Consider the following 17003-nt stretch of genomic DNA (forward strand, 5'->3'; position numbering starts at 1 on the left):
AGCGTGGGACGTTAAACTAAATCAAACCAAATCATTCTGACACTGCAGTATCAACCCCATCAGGATCCTGCCGCCTATAGTCGGACAATTTGTGCATGCCGACCAGATGCCGCGGTCGGATTGCCGGCGCCGGACACCGGCGTCTTTCCGCTCGATTTTCGACCGCGACGAGCAAAAAGAGATTCGTTCACCAATAGAAAACAAAGAGAGTTAGAAGGTAATTTGTTGCTTTAAAATACAAATTAGGGCTTATATTTCCCTCGTATAAAGCTTTCTCGAAACAGTCGGCAGACAGTCGGACGACGACTGCAAAAAGAGACTGCCGGCAATTTCTTGAAAAGCGACGTCGGCACGACGTCGGCGAAAGTTGCAATAACGCGTACCAGCGGCAAAGAGTCGAATTTTGGAAAATGAATAGAGCCTGTATCTTCTTTAATGATGAATTAAAAATTGAAACTGTCCAAAGGTTTTTCTTGTAAGTGGGCACTAATTCCATAAAATATGTCTTGTGAAAACGGAGTCGGCAGAAAGTCGGCATACAGCGGACGGAACGACAGCGTCAAAGGATGGTTGTAAAGACGTCGAAACGTTGACGGCGTGCCGACCACGAAAAAGGTAAATGCATGAAAAGAAATGTAGTAAAGGGACTGCAAGTAAAGGGTATATGAGAAGTAAATACTTAAAATAAATTACAAGTACGAGAGGATCCTTGACAAACATTTTGCGAGGAGACGGCAAACAGCGGACGGCGGCCGCGGCAAATATTGTCGGAAAGACGCCGAAACGTTGGCGGCGTGCCGACAAGTAAAGGAGCCGAAAGAAGGTCGGCAAACAGCGGATGGACCGACCTTGAAAAGATGCTCGGACAGGCGCCGAGCCGCCTTTGCCGCTGAAGAGCCTGATTGCAGAAATCGTAGTCTGGTTGCGCTGCCTGTATGTTCGGTTCGCGTTCTTCATTTGTCACATGGTGATGCAGTGTGGGCCAGAGTTCAAACATAAAGTTCGTTGGGGTTGAGTTTCCAAATGGCGATAAAATGTTTATAAATATAAATATATTGTGTATATATATTGTGTATATATATAAAGTGTATATCAGGCTGCAACAGTTCCCGAAGGAGCAGGACGCTCATAGTTTTATGGAAAATTCATTGAGTATTAAGTGGAGAGAGCAATATACATTTGGTGAGTTAATTTAATATTATGCATATACATTTCAAATTGTCATGAATTTTATATGTTGTGTTACATATGTTAATTGTTGCTGCGCATGAAAAAGATTCGGTTATAGTATGTTCCCGCGCACTGGCGTCTCTGGCATATAAAATTTTGGGGGGGCGGGTATCAAAGAAAGTAATTTAAATGGTACTACCTAGCCCAACCTGTGTATTAACTTCGATTCTATTTGTTGCCTTGCTGCTTACCTTCACGAACCCCCTAAGGTATATCGGCAAGTCATTACTTTAGGCAAGGCAGTGACAATAACCAAGTCATCTGAACTGGTTCCCGCAATTATAGTTACAGTTCCCAAAAAGGAAAGACAGAAAACAATGTGCCCTGCGGGGCTCTAACCCGCCTTCGTTCGCTCGTTCGGCAATACTATGTACTGACAGGATATCATTGCCTTGCCCAAAGTAAAGAGTTACCGGTATATCAAGAACTCGCTTACAATTGTAGGGTCCGCGCTGGCTCAGTGGTAGAACGTTCACCTCTGGTACTTGGGGTCCCGGGTTCGATCCCAGCCATCGCCATGTGAACTTTGTGATGGACAAACACTGTCTGCGTGGGTTTCCTCGGGGTTCTCCCGTTTATTTACACTTTCTCCATTCCACCATTTCATTCATTACTCATCATCACCGTCTTCTTTAGCCTAACCGTTGGACAAAAAAATTAAAGGTTTCACTTAATTTTTATTTACAAAACGAGGGACAGTTAAGAAACTGTAGTACATTATTTTCTTCTTGAAATTGCAAAAGTTTACATGTCTTAGTTTTTAAGATAAGTGTCTTCTAACTCAACGCCAATGTATTTCTGCACAGTGTACGAAAGCTGTATTTTATGTTTACAACTGAAGCGTTACTAGTATGAAACCATAAAAAGTGATATTGAAAAATGTATGATTACCAAAGCCCATATGTTTTCAGAACCCTCGCTTACGCGTATACCCACCGTCGCTGACGCACTTGTTCCCATCAGCGTTGCCCTGCTCTGACTCAGTTATATAGAATTCGTGCTCTTTAGTGGCCAACTAGCACCAGGGGCGAATCCAGGGGGAGCGATCGGGGCGATTGCCCCCTCCCAAAGAAAAAAAATGAAATGAAATCTTTGAGTTTTACGTCCCACGTTTATGCCGGTTAGGCTAAAGGAGACGGTGATAATGAGAGATGAGTGAAATGGTGGAATGAAGAAAGTGGGAGGAAACGGGAGAACCCCGAGAAAACCCACGAGCACGGTGTTTGTCCACCACAAAGTTCACTTGGCGGGGGCTGGGATCGAACCCGGGACCCCAAGCACCAGAGGTGAACGCTCTACCACTGAGCCACCGCGCCCCCCCCCCTTCCCAAAGAGAAATCCTTCTTATTTTATATATAAATAAAACCCATTCCAGAGTTTCGAGTACTTAAAAGTAGCTCAAAGTAGTAGTATTACAACCTGCCTCCCCCCCAGAAATCCGTCCTGGATCTGCCCCTGACTAGCACAGGTTCGTTCGTGTTTTTGCATTGTAGTTTTTATGCCCCTAAGCTAATGTAAAGTAATCGAACGTAACTTAATCTAATCCAACCAAATATAACCGATCGGAGTACGTTTTGGTCCTTTTTTTTTCGATTTTCAAATTGGTTCTGCGATACAACAGTAAATCCATAAATTTAGGTTAGGTTAGATTAGATAATTTTTAGATTAAGTGCTCTGACGTACTACTAGAGATGTTAGCTTGATTTTGTCTTTTGTGAATAGTTGTTTCATAATAGAGTGAGAAAGTGACCCGCAACCTTTTCTTATGGCTAAAATACTTAATAAAGCGAGGTGGTATACAGGCTGCACTTTTATAATACAATCAAAGGAACGCTATTTCCAAGCAGAAATCCTACTCCAGGGGAAAACGTCAGCGCGGTGAGTGGTACACTGAGAAAATTAATCGGTAACCAACTGGAGGTTAAAGGATAACATGGCTGCTGGAAGCAGTTAATAATTTTATCTATGCCAGGTGTGATATTTTCATGTCGCCCAGTGGAAATATTTTAGAAGCAATAAGAAGGAAATTGGTGAAATAATGAAAATTTTTCATCAATTATTTCGGGTGGTGCGCCGAAAATAAACCTGAACGAACACAAATTCGGATTTGTACATAAGTTTTAAGCCGAAATACCAAAAAGCAAGATAATTATCTTAGAGAAACGTGGACAATTTCTCATAATGCTTGTGCCATGACAAGGTTTGTGTTCCTTTAGTATTCTCTAGTATTTAGTGTATCTTTAGTAACCTAATAAGATCCACTAGATTATATACTGCAGGACTTGTTTCATATGTGAGCGAAAACTTCCAATTAAAAAAAAAAAAAAAGAGAAATGAGGTAGTGGTTAAACGCTCTTGTGTACAGGTTTACTTGTGGCGCAATACTAAAAAAAAAATTGAAAAATTATAATTCTTTCACCAGTTTCTTTTTTATTGTCCCCTAGTCGGTTTCAAATGGGCGGAATATATTTTACTTGGCATAAATAAAATTCAAGGGGACCTCTAGAAGTAATTGTTGAAAAATTATAATTCTTTTACGATTTGCGTATAAATAAGGCTTCCAGATGTCTAGCATAAAAACAGCGCAAAAAAGCACAAAACAATATGTGCTGGGTGGCCACTAAATAGCACGAATGCTATCGAACCGAGTCAGATAGGGCGAAGCTGGTGGGCCCGCGCGGGAATACGTCCGAAGGGAGCAGGCACGTCTGCGATAGTGTGTATGCGGAGAAGTGAGGGTAGTGGAAGGAAGTGCGTTTTGAGAATAATACAAGTTTCAACAACACTTGTTGTTGTTTCATACTAGTAACTCTCCACTTGTAAACAAAATACAGGTTCTGCACACTGTGCAGAAATATGATGCCGGTGTACACGGTGCAGAAATAAGCCGCCCGTGGAAAATAACATCTAATAGAGCCATTTTTCATATGCACTCATTTGTTTTATTCGTCATAAAGCACTTGTAATGGTTTAACATTAGTAAACGTAAGATACAGTTGTATTACATTGTATGTATTTAAGTTACCTGTAGAAATTCGTTCCTTATAAACATGTCTTTCCATGGAAAGTATTGAATTTTACCTGTAAATCTTCCAAAATGTAGTGCACCAAAACTACACCTGCACCAGACTGTCTTATTTTGATTTTTTGCTGGCCGCGGTGGCTCAGTGGTAGAGCGTTCATCTCTGGTGCATGGGATTCCTGGTTCAAACCCTGCTCCTGTCAAGTGAACTTTGTGGTGGACAAACACCGTGTGCGTGGGTTTTCTCGGGATTCTCCCGTTTCCTCCCACTTTCTTCATTCCACCATTTTCATTCATCTCTCATCATCACCGTCTCCTTTAGCCTAACCGGCATAACCGTGGGACGTAAAACTCAAATATTTCATTTTCATTTTCCGAGTGTTAACCCTTTCTCCTGACACTGTTTCACGATGTGTAGGTACAAAAACTTGGACATCGGAAGTTTGAAAAAATTTAAGAATTTAACATTAACATCTGTAGAAAACCATTAGCGACTACTATTAAAACTTTTTTGAGGAGAAAAGCTCATCATGAACGAGGGTTTGAAAAAACCCGGGCTTTTTTGAAAAAGCCAAACCCACCTGGGCCCATTTTTTCGGGTTTTTTCGAGTTTAATTGGTTTTTTCGGGTTTAATCGTTTTTTTTCGAAATATTTCAATGTCTTTGGGGTAAAAGTGTTAAAATGTGATTTATATTTCAATATTGTCATTGTCACAACTTGCAACAATTTTCTACTCACTGCCGTTTTGAAAAAATGGCCGCCATTTTGATTTTTTTTTTTTTTACATTGGACCGCCGAGAAAATCTACACAGCAAATTTAGCATATCTTGTGCTTCTACCGTCAAAATTTCAACTTAAAAGACTGAAAATCGCGCTTCGTAGCGTAGATACTCGTTCATTTGACAAAATGGCCGCCATTTTGATATATTACGTTGGTATGCCGCCAAAATCTAAACAGGGAATTTAGAGTGTCTCGTGCTTGTACTCTGAAAATTTTAACTTAAAAGGCCGAAAGTTGAGTTGATTTTGTGTTTAACGTCCCTTTCAGCAGCGAGGCTATATAAGACGGGACCTACTGATTAAAGTGGAATCCGAACCACGTGAGCTCTCTCCGGGAAGCAAACCCGGGTCACCCACGCCTAAGACGCGTACACTAACCTCTCAGCCATAAAGGAGCTCGGCAGACAAACGAACAAATGTAAAGTTATAGTTTTGTGATTTTTTTTTTTATAGCGTTTCTCAAAGTTATGTTCATTCGATTGAATTCTTATTACAGATGGTTTGTGTTTTAGATATGTTACTCAAATTGACTCCTAGGAGAACATAAAATGTATTTGTTTTGAAACTTTTATCATTTTTGCCCACCTGATCGATTTTACCTGTAGTTTATTTAAGTATATGTGCATTTTATTTGTTCCATTAACAAGGTTTTATTTTAAGATGTAATATATTGTATTCAGCCGAATACAAAATTCTCAATTGCCAATACAATAGTGTCGCAAAACCCTGACGCGTATCGAAGTTCTATTTCAAAGTAATATAATGCTATCTTCACTAAATATAATATTCTATTTTAATACATCTTTTTGTCTGGTGAGGGACTTAGGGATTTATTGTTTAACTTGCAGATTCAAGGTAATGTTTCAAAGATTTCTCAAGAAACTCTAATTCCTACCATTGGATATACGGCAGGATTTCTTTTCTTTTCTGATTCTCGTTTGGGGTGGCGACCGTACTGTTGTAATAAAGATTAACCTTTTGTCACTCGCGCCAAATTTAGTAACATAACTACTCGCGCGTTTGCTTTTTTCCAACATTGACATTTTGAGATACAAACAATATATTTAGTAAACTTATTTGAAGTAATGTATGCAATTGTTGAGTAAATACTTAGGATATTTGGAATTGTTGCTATAGTGCTGTCAAAATGTCTTGATCCGTGGCAAAAATGCGAACTAAAGTTCAAACCATCGACACATCCACGCGTTGAGCCAATAAGGGTTCAGCTGTTGCTAAACGAGAGAGCCTTGGCGAAAGGGAGTGAATTCCTTCAGCCGATAGCAACGCTTGGAACAGAAAACTAGGTGTCAAGTCAATGTGGTATATCTATAGCTTGTCAATATCTCTTCTCTGAGATCGGCTTTCGAAATCATCGAATCTAATGCCCTGAGTAGCAGTAAAAAGCTCGTGTAACTCATTGCTGCTCTTACGATTGGAATTCCTGTTCCGTCACATGTCCACAGTGATCGTACATCATCACGTGCTCCTTTCTTTTGGCAATCAAATAAAGACGTCGAAATAAAGTCATTAATTTTGTTCTTGAAGTTGCTGTACAGTTGCAGTGCGTTCTTCGCCGAAACTTGTTCGTAATTTATCCAAATAATTGTTAGTACATTTTACAATTTCATCAATCACGGCTATATCGATAAATTTCGAAAAAAAAAAAAAAAACTGTTTACTCAGTGATACCCTTAGCAGTAAACTTCGGTTCTAGCATCTTTTTCACAATGTTTTTACACTTTGTCTTTGCTGGTGCTGCCAGTTACTATTTACATTTTGTTTTCCTGTCTTTCCCAATGAAACAATATTTTCACTGTAACTGTAATTCACATCCATATCGTTTGCATCTGAATCTGCATCTACACTGTTCTTATCTGCTTCACTATCATGATCAATATCATCTTCATTCACTTTTTCATTACTTCAATTCGCATCACTTTCAGCAGCCACTAATTTTCGATAGTTAACATCAGACTCATCATTAATATTGTCAAGCCACTTCTCTATCTCACTTCTATTCAAGAAGCGAGACGTTGCTTAGAAAAACAAAACTTCACTCATAAACAATAATTATCACATTAACGATCGCGCGTTGGAAAATTTCAAACTCCATAAAAATATATGTTTGCTAGTGTTATCACGGAACTACTCGCGCGTTTGAAAAAAGCAAACGCAGACGAAACTATTTCCTCAACCTGTACTGGAAGCTACTACAATTGCAGCACGTCAGCGAGCTTTAGGGTGATAGAGGGGAAGGAGCCACTTGAGGAATAGGAGTGAGGGTGACTCCGCTAATGCGACCCATTCGTAAAAATCATTAGTTTTTACTCACCTGTTTGTTTTTTTCCAACAGCGCGAGTGACAAAAGGTTAAGTAAAAGTTTACTGTTTCGACGTAATTGAATTCTTCATCAGTGACTATAGTTTTCATTACTCTTACATGTTTTCTTGTAACATATAGCGTCTAACATATAGCGTTGAAGCCGGTTCATTGCAACAAGGTCTATTACACTGTGTAGTTTGGTTTGGTTTTGGTGTGATGAAGTATATTTTCGATTGTAATAAATATACGTGATGTGCCAACGCCGTACACATTGAAGAGTATATTTTACAAAGCATTATATTTGTTCTATTTTAGATAGTTCATTTATTTCTGGAAGCAAGGGGAAATGTTGCTCAAGAAATACAGATGTGTTGCAATGGAAGAAGACCCACAGAGAGCAGTAGCGTAGCCAGGATGTGTGTTTGGTGGGGCAAGTGCTGTTATAGGTACATATGGAACAATTCAGAACAAAAAATATATAGACATAAAAATATATAAAAAATTACAAACATCAAACTACATTGTCGGACCTCTTTGGGGGCCCGGCCTCTCTGGGCCCCCCTTCCCTACGCCACTAACGGAGAGTATTGACAAAAATCATATGTACTAACATCCTTAAAGATATTTGTGAAGAGTGGTAGGATATATGTGGGACTACAGTTTTTTTTTTTTCCCCTTTTAGAAGGGGTGAATTTCATTCAATCATAACATTTGTAAAAAATTTCCCATTTTAATGCGGTTTATTTCAAATCACACGGGAATTATGGTCATCACTTACCTTTCAAGCGAATATTGAGAATTACGGCTTTGAAATTGATTTTTGTTTTGCCAATATTACCTTAGTCTCCCTATCCCAGTTTTTGTCGTTAAATTCTTTTTTTATTATTACTACATCTTTTCTATGCAGTGTTGTAAAATTTTCTGTATCTCTCTATATTCTCACAATCCTGATTCTGAGCTATTTAAATTCTACATTACTATTTCATAGGTTTGAAGTTTTCTTCAATTATAAAGACAACTGTTGTTTGATATTGTTCTTAACTTTTTTTTTTTTTTTTTTTTTTTTGCGTGGAATCAGTTAAGAGAGAAAGTGTAATTATATTTCTCAGAGTACAAGCTCCTTAACGGTACCATCACCTCCTTTCTTTTCTATCCCATTGATTTGTAGGGGAAGTATTCTTCCTTTTCTTTGAAATGAATAAAATTTTTGATGTTCTGATTTTACTCATTTCTTCTGAATATCTATTTAAATGTCCCTTGCTTTGTCAAAATGATCTTTTAGTATATATAAGTATATTATTATTTAAATTAGATGTCATTTATGAATATTAAAAATATACAACACAGAATTTTATTTCCACAAAGTAAGAGACATTTAAATAGACCTGAAGAAAAATAATAAAAAGTAAAACCCTTAAAATCTCAAAGAAACAGAGGAAGATTTCCTCGTATATATCAATGGGCTAAAAAAGAAAAATGGCTGAGTTATTCAAGACAAAATATGGATAGCAGGAATTTTTTAGAATAATATAGTGCTTTTTTGAACATTGTAATCACTTCATATATATTTGCTTTTCTGATTTTACATACTGTATGAAGGCTATCTGTGTTAAAACTCAATGTTATGGAATGCTACAAATTTCTGTTCTTTTTTTTAAAAAAAGTAGTAGTACATCCGAAGGTATATTACATATAACTTCTAAATGATGATAAGGTTCATTACATAGGCTAATGTATATAAGTTAATACGATGTGCATTGTATTTTGTTAATACAATTTGGTGTGTTTTTAGTGCTAATATAGACCAGAAAAAATTGTGATCTTCCCTTCATTTATTCTCTTAAAGAATTCCTTTAAAACAAAGGATCTTTGCAAAGTATTATGTTAAAACACTTCATTTTTTATGTAAATGACTTCATTAACCTTTTTTCTCTATATAATGGGTATGCACTATAAGTATACTGTACATGTGGCTGTTTCATTTACGATATAAATTATTTTCTCACATTTTTCTGTTTCATTGTATACAATTAATGTATAAATCATATAGGAACGAATTAAATGAACAATTAGTTACCTACTTGTTAATTATTATTTTATCTTAATATGATTTCCACTTTTAAAGTGTATTTAAATAAATATTTAAGGCATAGAGTTAGAACTGACAGCTTAGTCGTTAGAACTTGTGTTTAGTGCATTTCAGTGTTTGGTTTCTACGAATATAGTCATGGGTGTAAGCAGACAAGTGATCGCTCCAGCCACTTTTTTTTTTTTTTTTTTTTTTTTTTTTTTAATACCAAAGTTACAACAAATGCAGAGACATTTTGGCTTGGCTGCTTGGATACACGTCTCTGTTTTCCATATATTGACAAACTAACATGGTTACTGTCCACCTTTTTCTTGTTTACTTTAACCTTTTTTTTTTTTTTTTTTTTTTTGCGTGTAGGCTCGGTTTGAATCTCTCCGCCACCACATACCTTTTATTACAGTATTTTTATTTATAATTTTTACTTCATTAATTTTTATTTAAATCTCATTTTCCATTGGGAGTGTGACCCTTGTACTTTAAAAAAATTTAGAAAATCATTGACGTTTAAAATCCTTTTCCAATAGTTGATGGGAAAACGACAACCTAAAAAGACCGTATTTCCGACGGATTGCTGCGGCTTTTTTTTTTCTTCGAAGAAAGCGTTTGCAACTAGCAAATTTTGATTGCATAGAACAGTGTTGTTCCTAGTGGTCGTGATAGTGAAAGATGTGCTTTCAGGGGGAAAATGTACTGACTGTTATAAGTTTTTCACATTAGGCGCACAGACATGTTAATTGAATTATTCTTAACGTTCATTATTAGCTGCTCAGTTGTTATTTTTAGTTCGCTGTTAAGCATTTGTAAGTCATTTCCAGATACTTTTCCTCTATATAGCACTTAAATCGTACTGAGAATTGTAGAAATGTACTGCGTATGTACCGAGTGCAATATACTGGTGGGGGAGGGCCGCGGTGGCTCAGTGGTAGAGCGTTCACCTCTGGTGCCGCCCTGCTCCCGCCAAGTGAACTTTGTGGTGGACAAACACCGTATGCGTGGGTTTTCTCGGGGTTCTCCCGTTTCCTCCCACTTTCTTCATTCCACCATTTCATTCATTATTCATCATCACCGTCTCCTTTAGCCTAACCGGCATAACCGTGGGACGTAAAATTAAAGATTACATTTCATTTTTATTACTGGTGGGAATCCGCCATGATTTTCATTGCAGTGCTACGCATCTTTTCTGCTGTCTGTCGACTGGTCGGAAAGGCAACTTTCCACCGGCGGCGCTGGCGCATTTTATGCGCCTTTCCGGTTGTTTGCCGAGTGCTCGAAAGGACCTCTTTTCGATGTCAGCTTCTCAATTCTTCCACAGGCGGCATCCGACCTCTTGCCGCAGTCGAAAAGTAGCCCTTTGCCGACTGGATATCAACCCTTCAGGAAGGCAAAATTTTCACCACTTTTTAGAGTAGCTTTGCCTAAGTTTGCCTCCGTGCTATGATTTCTCATGAAGGGCACAATTGCTAGTTCTGAAAGTATATAATACTTCCATGTCCCATTCAATTTCTTGTTTTTTGGCTGAAACGGCTGCAAAAAAGCAAAAAGAACAAATTTTATACTGGGACACACAGAAGAATGCAAGTATTATACTTCAAGAACTTCCAGGGGTGCTCCTTGTCGAGAAATCATAGCATGGAGGAAGACTTAGGCAAGACTAATGTAAAAGCTGATGAAAATTTTGCCTTCCTGAAGCGTTGATTTCCAGTCGGCAAAGTGCCACTTTTCGACGGCGGCAAGAAGTCGGATGCCGCCAGTGGGAGAATCGGGAAGCCGACGTCGAAAAGAGGTCCTTTCCAGCAGTCGGCAAACAGCCGGAAAGGCGCATAAAATGCGCCGGCGCCGCCGTCGAACAGTCGACTTGCCGAGCAGTCGGCAAACAGCCGGAAATGAGCATTAAATGCGCCGGCGCCGCCATCGGAAAGTTGCCTTGCCGAGCAGTCGGCAAACAGCCGGTAATTAGCATTAACTGCGCCGGCGCCGCCGTCGAGAAGTTGACTTGCCGAGCAGTCGGCAAACAGCCGGAAATGAGCATTAAATGCGCCGGCGCCGCCGTCGGAAAGTTGCCTTGCCGAGCAGTCGGCAAACAGCCGTAAAGGTGCAGTAAATGCGCCGGCGCCGCCGTGGAAAAGAGGCCGGCATAAGGAGTCGGCAGAGGGTCGGAAAGAGGTCTTTCCGACTGTTTTGCCGACCCTGGCGGTCGGCAACAGTCGGCAAAGAGTCGGCAGAGGGCATTTTTTTTACGATTTTCGACCGCTTGCCGCCTCGGCAAAAGGTCGGCAATTTTGAACAAGTAGATCGTCGTGCCGCCGCGGACGGGTGCCGGCTGCCTACCGGCGGCCTGCCACCGTCGACGGCGGCAATCCCTCTTGCCGACCGCGGCATCCTGATGGGGAAGATTCAATCCAAATAATTGAGCTGCTTTATATACGTCTACGTTACCGTATAAACCATTCATGCTATTACGATCTTTATTTTCAAACACTGAAAAGCACTTTAGCACATCATTAGAAGGAAACCTTCTTTCTACTTCGTCTACTAAACCCTGGATTACCTGCCCCTTTATTTGATCAAACTCACTATCATCACTTCCTGTATCAGATGCTTGTCTGCAGTGCATTAAATACTTATCTTACAAAAACTTTGGTAGACATCATCTTTCATACGCTTTTCTCTCAGAGCTTGGATTGTAGATTCAATTTTTTTCTCTATTTCAGTGTACGAAACTGCTTCCTTTTGCATCGTTTTACTAATATTAGATAGAATGGACGCAATATCCAGAAGAAAAGCAATTAAAAAAAAAACACTCAGTTTAAAACTGTCTCTGTTGAAATGGTCAGCATTTTCATACTCAAAAAGTAGGAATTGCATTATACAAGAAAAATATGTAAAGACTGCCAATAATACATCCTTCTCATTTGAAATCCAACGTATGTGAAACAATCTTTTGATTTTCAGCAGTCCTGCAGCATCTGTGACTGTCGCGATACTTTTAAGTTTTGCAGCTGAAGATGACTTACTGAGCACTTTGTAAAGTTCGCCTAATAAACATTCAAAGTTGTGAACAGCATTAACAACACCAAAAACTCTTTCAGAAACAAGATCCATTAGATGTGCCATACAGTGTACGTTAATTAGGCTCGGGTTGACATTTCTTCTAATTTGAGTAGCAACACCTTCGTTTCTCCCAGTAAACACTGCATCCCCGTCCGAACTAAATCCAACAAGTTTTTCTTTAAGATTAAAAATATCTATGCCATCTTCGGAAAATGCTTGAATAATTTTCTCTTCAAGGGATTTGGCATCGGCATTTTCTACAGGCACTAATTTATAAAAATAACAAAAAGTTTTATTTTCTTCGTCCACATATGTTACATATAACAGCAAGTGCTTATACGCAAACCTGTTCGTCAACTGAAATTGAAAAACAATCTGTTTGTTTGAGAAATTTTACCAATTTTGAATGCAACTGGTACGCTGGAGAATAAAGATCTTCATTTCGTCAACAACCGAACAACCGAAAAAGTTAAACACCTGATCCTTTTAAAAATAAACTACGTTTTTTCAAAAACAGGCATGCATTTAAAATTATTGTTTGTCTGAAAATTTTCATTATAGGCCTACTTACATTTTCCTATTAAGGTGTCCCCCCTTATAGATTTTGGTGAAGGGGAAACGCAAGTGTAAAATTTTTGGTGGGGGGAAATTCCTCCCGTCCCCCCGGGATTTCGCACCCTGCCTTGGACTCAAAAGATCCCGAAGTGAATCCGAGTGCTTTGAGTTCTTTTCGGTATTCGTTCCTTTGAGTACTCAAGAAGAATCGTTACTTTGTAACGACTCCGCAAGTAACAACCCATCACTATAATATATCATAGCAGCTTTTCAGTACTTCGCTGTAGTAATGGGAATTCTGAATTCTTTCTGGTATTCGGATCCTTTGAATTCCTACTTTTGTTACTTTGATTACAAGGACTCATGTGTCGCTCTGAATCCTTGTACTCAGTTGCCTTTTGGGTTTCTTTCCCTCTATTCTGATTTCCGTACTCAATCAAGTTTTCAAAATCTTGTTTCTCGTTTCCGTCGATGCATTCAGTTTGGCTTCGTAGTAGTTCGTATATCTTCGGCAGCAACCCCGGTTACCCTAGCAGACATCTGCTACGTGAAATAGAAATTGTTAACAGGGTTGCCAGCAACATCTGAAATTTAATACCATACGGAGTTCTACACATTATTCGAGAAATCGAAATCCAGGTTATGCAATAATGATCTACATCGATCCAACTATAATTTATACCCACCTAGAATCTAGGGACGGTACTACAAAAGACCGAAAATAAGAGATGTTTTAAAAAATATTTTTAATTTTAGGTCCAGCACCCATAACAATTAGGACACAAAAACCGGAAGTGACCTTACAGAAATCGAAATCCAAGTTATGCAGTAATGATCTACATCGATCCAACTATAATTTATACCCACCTAGAATCTAGGGACGGTACTACAAAAGACCGAAAATACGAGGTGTTTTAAATAATAATTTTTAACTTTCAAGTCCAGCTCCCATACCAATCAAGACATAAAAACCGGAAGTAACCTTACAGAAATCGAAACCCAAGTTATGCAGTAACGATCTACATCGATCCAACTATAATTTACACCCACCTAGAATCTAGGGACGGTACTACAAAAGACCGAAAATACGAGGTGTTTTAAATAATAATTTTTAACTTTCAAGTCCAGCTCCCATACCAATCAAGACATAAAAACCGGAAGTGAACTTACAGAAATCGAAATCCAAGTTATGCAGTAATGATCTACATCGATCCCACTATAATTTATACACATCTAGAATCTAGGGACGGTACTTCAAAAGACCGAAAATACGAGATGTTTTAAAAAATAATTTTTAACTTTCAAGTCCAGCTCCCATACCAACCAAGACACAAAAACCGGAAGTGACCTTACAGAAATCGAAATCCAAGTTATGCAATAATGATCTACATCGATCCAACTATAATTTATACCCACCTAGAATCTAGGGACGGTACTACAAAAGACCGAAAATACGAGGTGTTTTAAAAAATAATTTTTAACTTTCAAGTCCAGCTCCCATACCAATCAAGACATAAAAACCGGAAGTGACCTTACAGAAATCGAAATCCAAGTTATGCAGTAATGATCTACATCGATCCCACTATAATTTATACCCACCTAGAATCTAGGGACGGTACTACAAAAGACCGAAAATACGAGATGTTTTAAAAAATATTTTTAATTTTAGGTCCAGCACCCATAACAATTAGGACACAAAAACCGGAAGTGACCTTATAAAAATCGAAATCCAAGTTATGCAATAATGACCTACATCGATCCAACTATAATTTATACCCACCTAGAATCTAGGGACGGTACTTCAAAAGACCGAAAATACGAGATGTTTTAAAAAATATTTTTTTTTATTTTAGGTCCAGCACCCATAACAATTAGGACATAAAAACCGGAAGTGACCTTACAGAAATCGAAAGCCAAGTTATGCAGTAATGATCTACATCGATCCCACTATAACTTATACCCACCTAGAATCTAGGGACGGTACTACAAAAGACCGAAAATACGAGATGTTTTAAAAAATATTTTTAATTTTAGGTCCAGCACCCATAACAATTAGGACACAAAAACCGGAAGTGACCTTATAAAAATCTAAATCCAAGTTATGCAATAATGACCTACATCGATTCAACTATAATTTATACCCACCGAGAATCTAGGGACGGTACTACAAAAGACCGAAAATACGAGATGTTTTAATAAATATTTTTAATTTTAGATCCAGCACCCATAACAATTAGGACACTAAAACCGGAAGTGACCTTATAAAAATCGAAATCCAAGTTATGCAATAATGACCTACATCAATCCAACTATAATTTATACCCACCTAGAATCTAGGGACGGTACTACAAAAGACCGAATATACGAGGTGTTTTAAATAATATTTTTAATTTTAGGTCCAGCACCCATAACAATTAGGACACAAAAACCGGAGGTGACCTTATAAAAATCGAAATCCAAGTTATGCAATAATGACCTACATCGATCCAACTATAATTTATACCCACCTAGAATCTAGGGACGGTACTCCAAAAGAACGAAAATACGAGATGTTTTAAAAAAAATTTTCTTATTTTAGGTCCAGCACCCATAACAATTAGGACACAAAAACCGGAAGTGACCTTATAAAAATCGAATCCAAGTTATGCAATAATGATCTACATCAATCCTACTATAATTTATACCCACCTAGAATCTAGGGACGGTACTACAAAAGACCGAAAATACGAGGTGTTTTAAAAAATAATTTTTCAAATTCAAGTCCAGCTCCCATACCAATGAAGACACAAAAACCGGAAGTGACCTTATAAAAATCGAAATCCAAGTTATGCAATAATAATCTACATCGATCCATCTATAATTTATACCCATCTAGAATCTAGGGACGGTACTACAAAAGACCGAAAATACGAGATGTTTTAAAAAATATTTTTAATTTTAGGTCCAGCACCCATAACAATTAGGACACAAAAACCGGAAGTGACCTTATAAAAATCGAAATCCAAGTTATGCAATAATGACCTACATCGATTCAACTATAATTTATACCCACCTAGAATCTAGGGACGGTACTTAAAAGACCGAAAATACGAGATGTTTTAAAAAATATTTTTTTTATTTTAGGTCCAGCACCCATAACAATTAGGACATAAAAACCGGAAGTGACCTTACAGAAATCGAAAGCCAAGTTATGCAGTAATGATCTACATCGATCCCACTATAACTTATACCCACCTAGAATCTAGGGACGGTACTACAAAAGACCGAAAATACGAGATGTTTTAAAAAATATTTTTAATTTTAGGTCCAGCACCCATAACAATTAGGACACAAAAACCGGAAGTGACCTTATAAAAATCGAAATGCAAGTTATGCAATAATGACCTACATCGATTCAACTATAATTTATACCCACCGAGAATCTAGGGACGGTACTACAAAAGACCGAAAATACGAGATGTTTTAAAAAATATTTTTAATTTTAGGTCCAGCACCCATAACAATTAGGACACAAAAACCGGAAGTGACCTTATAAAAATCGAAATCCAAGTTATGCAATAATGACCTACATCGATCCAACTATAATTTATACCCACCTAGAATCTAGGGACGGTACTACAAAAGACCGAAAATACGAGATGTTTTAATAAATATTTTTAATTTTAGATCCAGCACCCATAACAATTAGGACACTAAAACCGGAAGTGACCTTATAAAAATCGAAATCCAAGTTATGCAATAATGACCTACATCAATCTAACTATAATTTATACCCACCTAGAATCTAGGGACGGTACTACAAAAGACCGAAAATACGAGGTGTTTTAAAAAATAATTTTGTACTTTTAGGTACTGCTTCCATACCAATTGAGACACAACCACTGGAAGTGACCTTATAGAAATGGAAATCCAAATTATGCAGTAATGAACGACAGATATTCCACTTACAGAGT

This window comes from Thermobia domestica, chromosome 3 (genome assembly GCF_964235325.1).
Source record: "Thermobia domestica chromosome 3, izTheDome1.hap1.1, whole genome shotgun sequence".
Classification (NCBI taxonomy): domain Eukaryota; kingdom Metazoa; phylum Arthropoda; class Insecta; order Zygentoma; family Lepismatidae; genus Thermobia; species Thermobia domestica.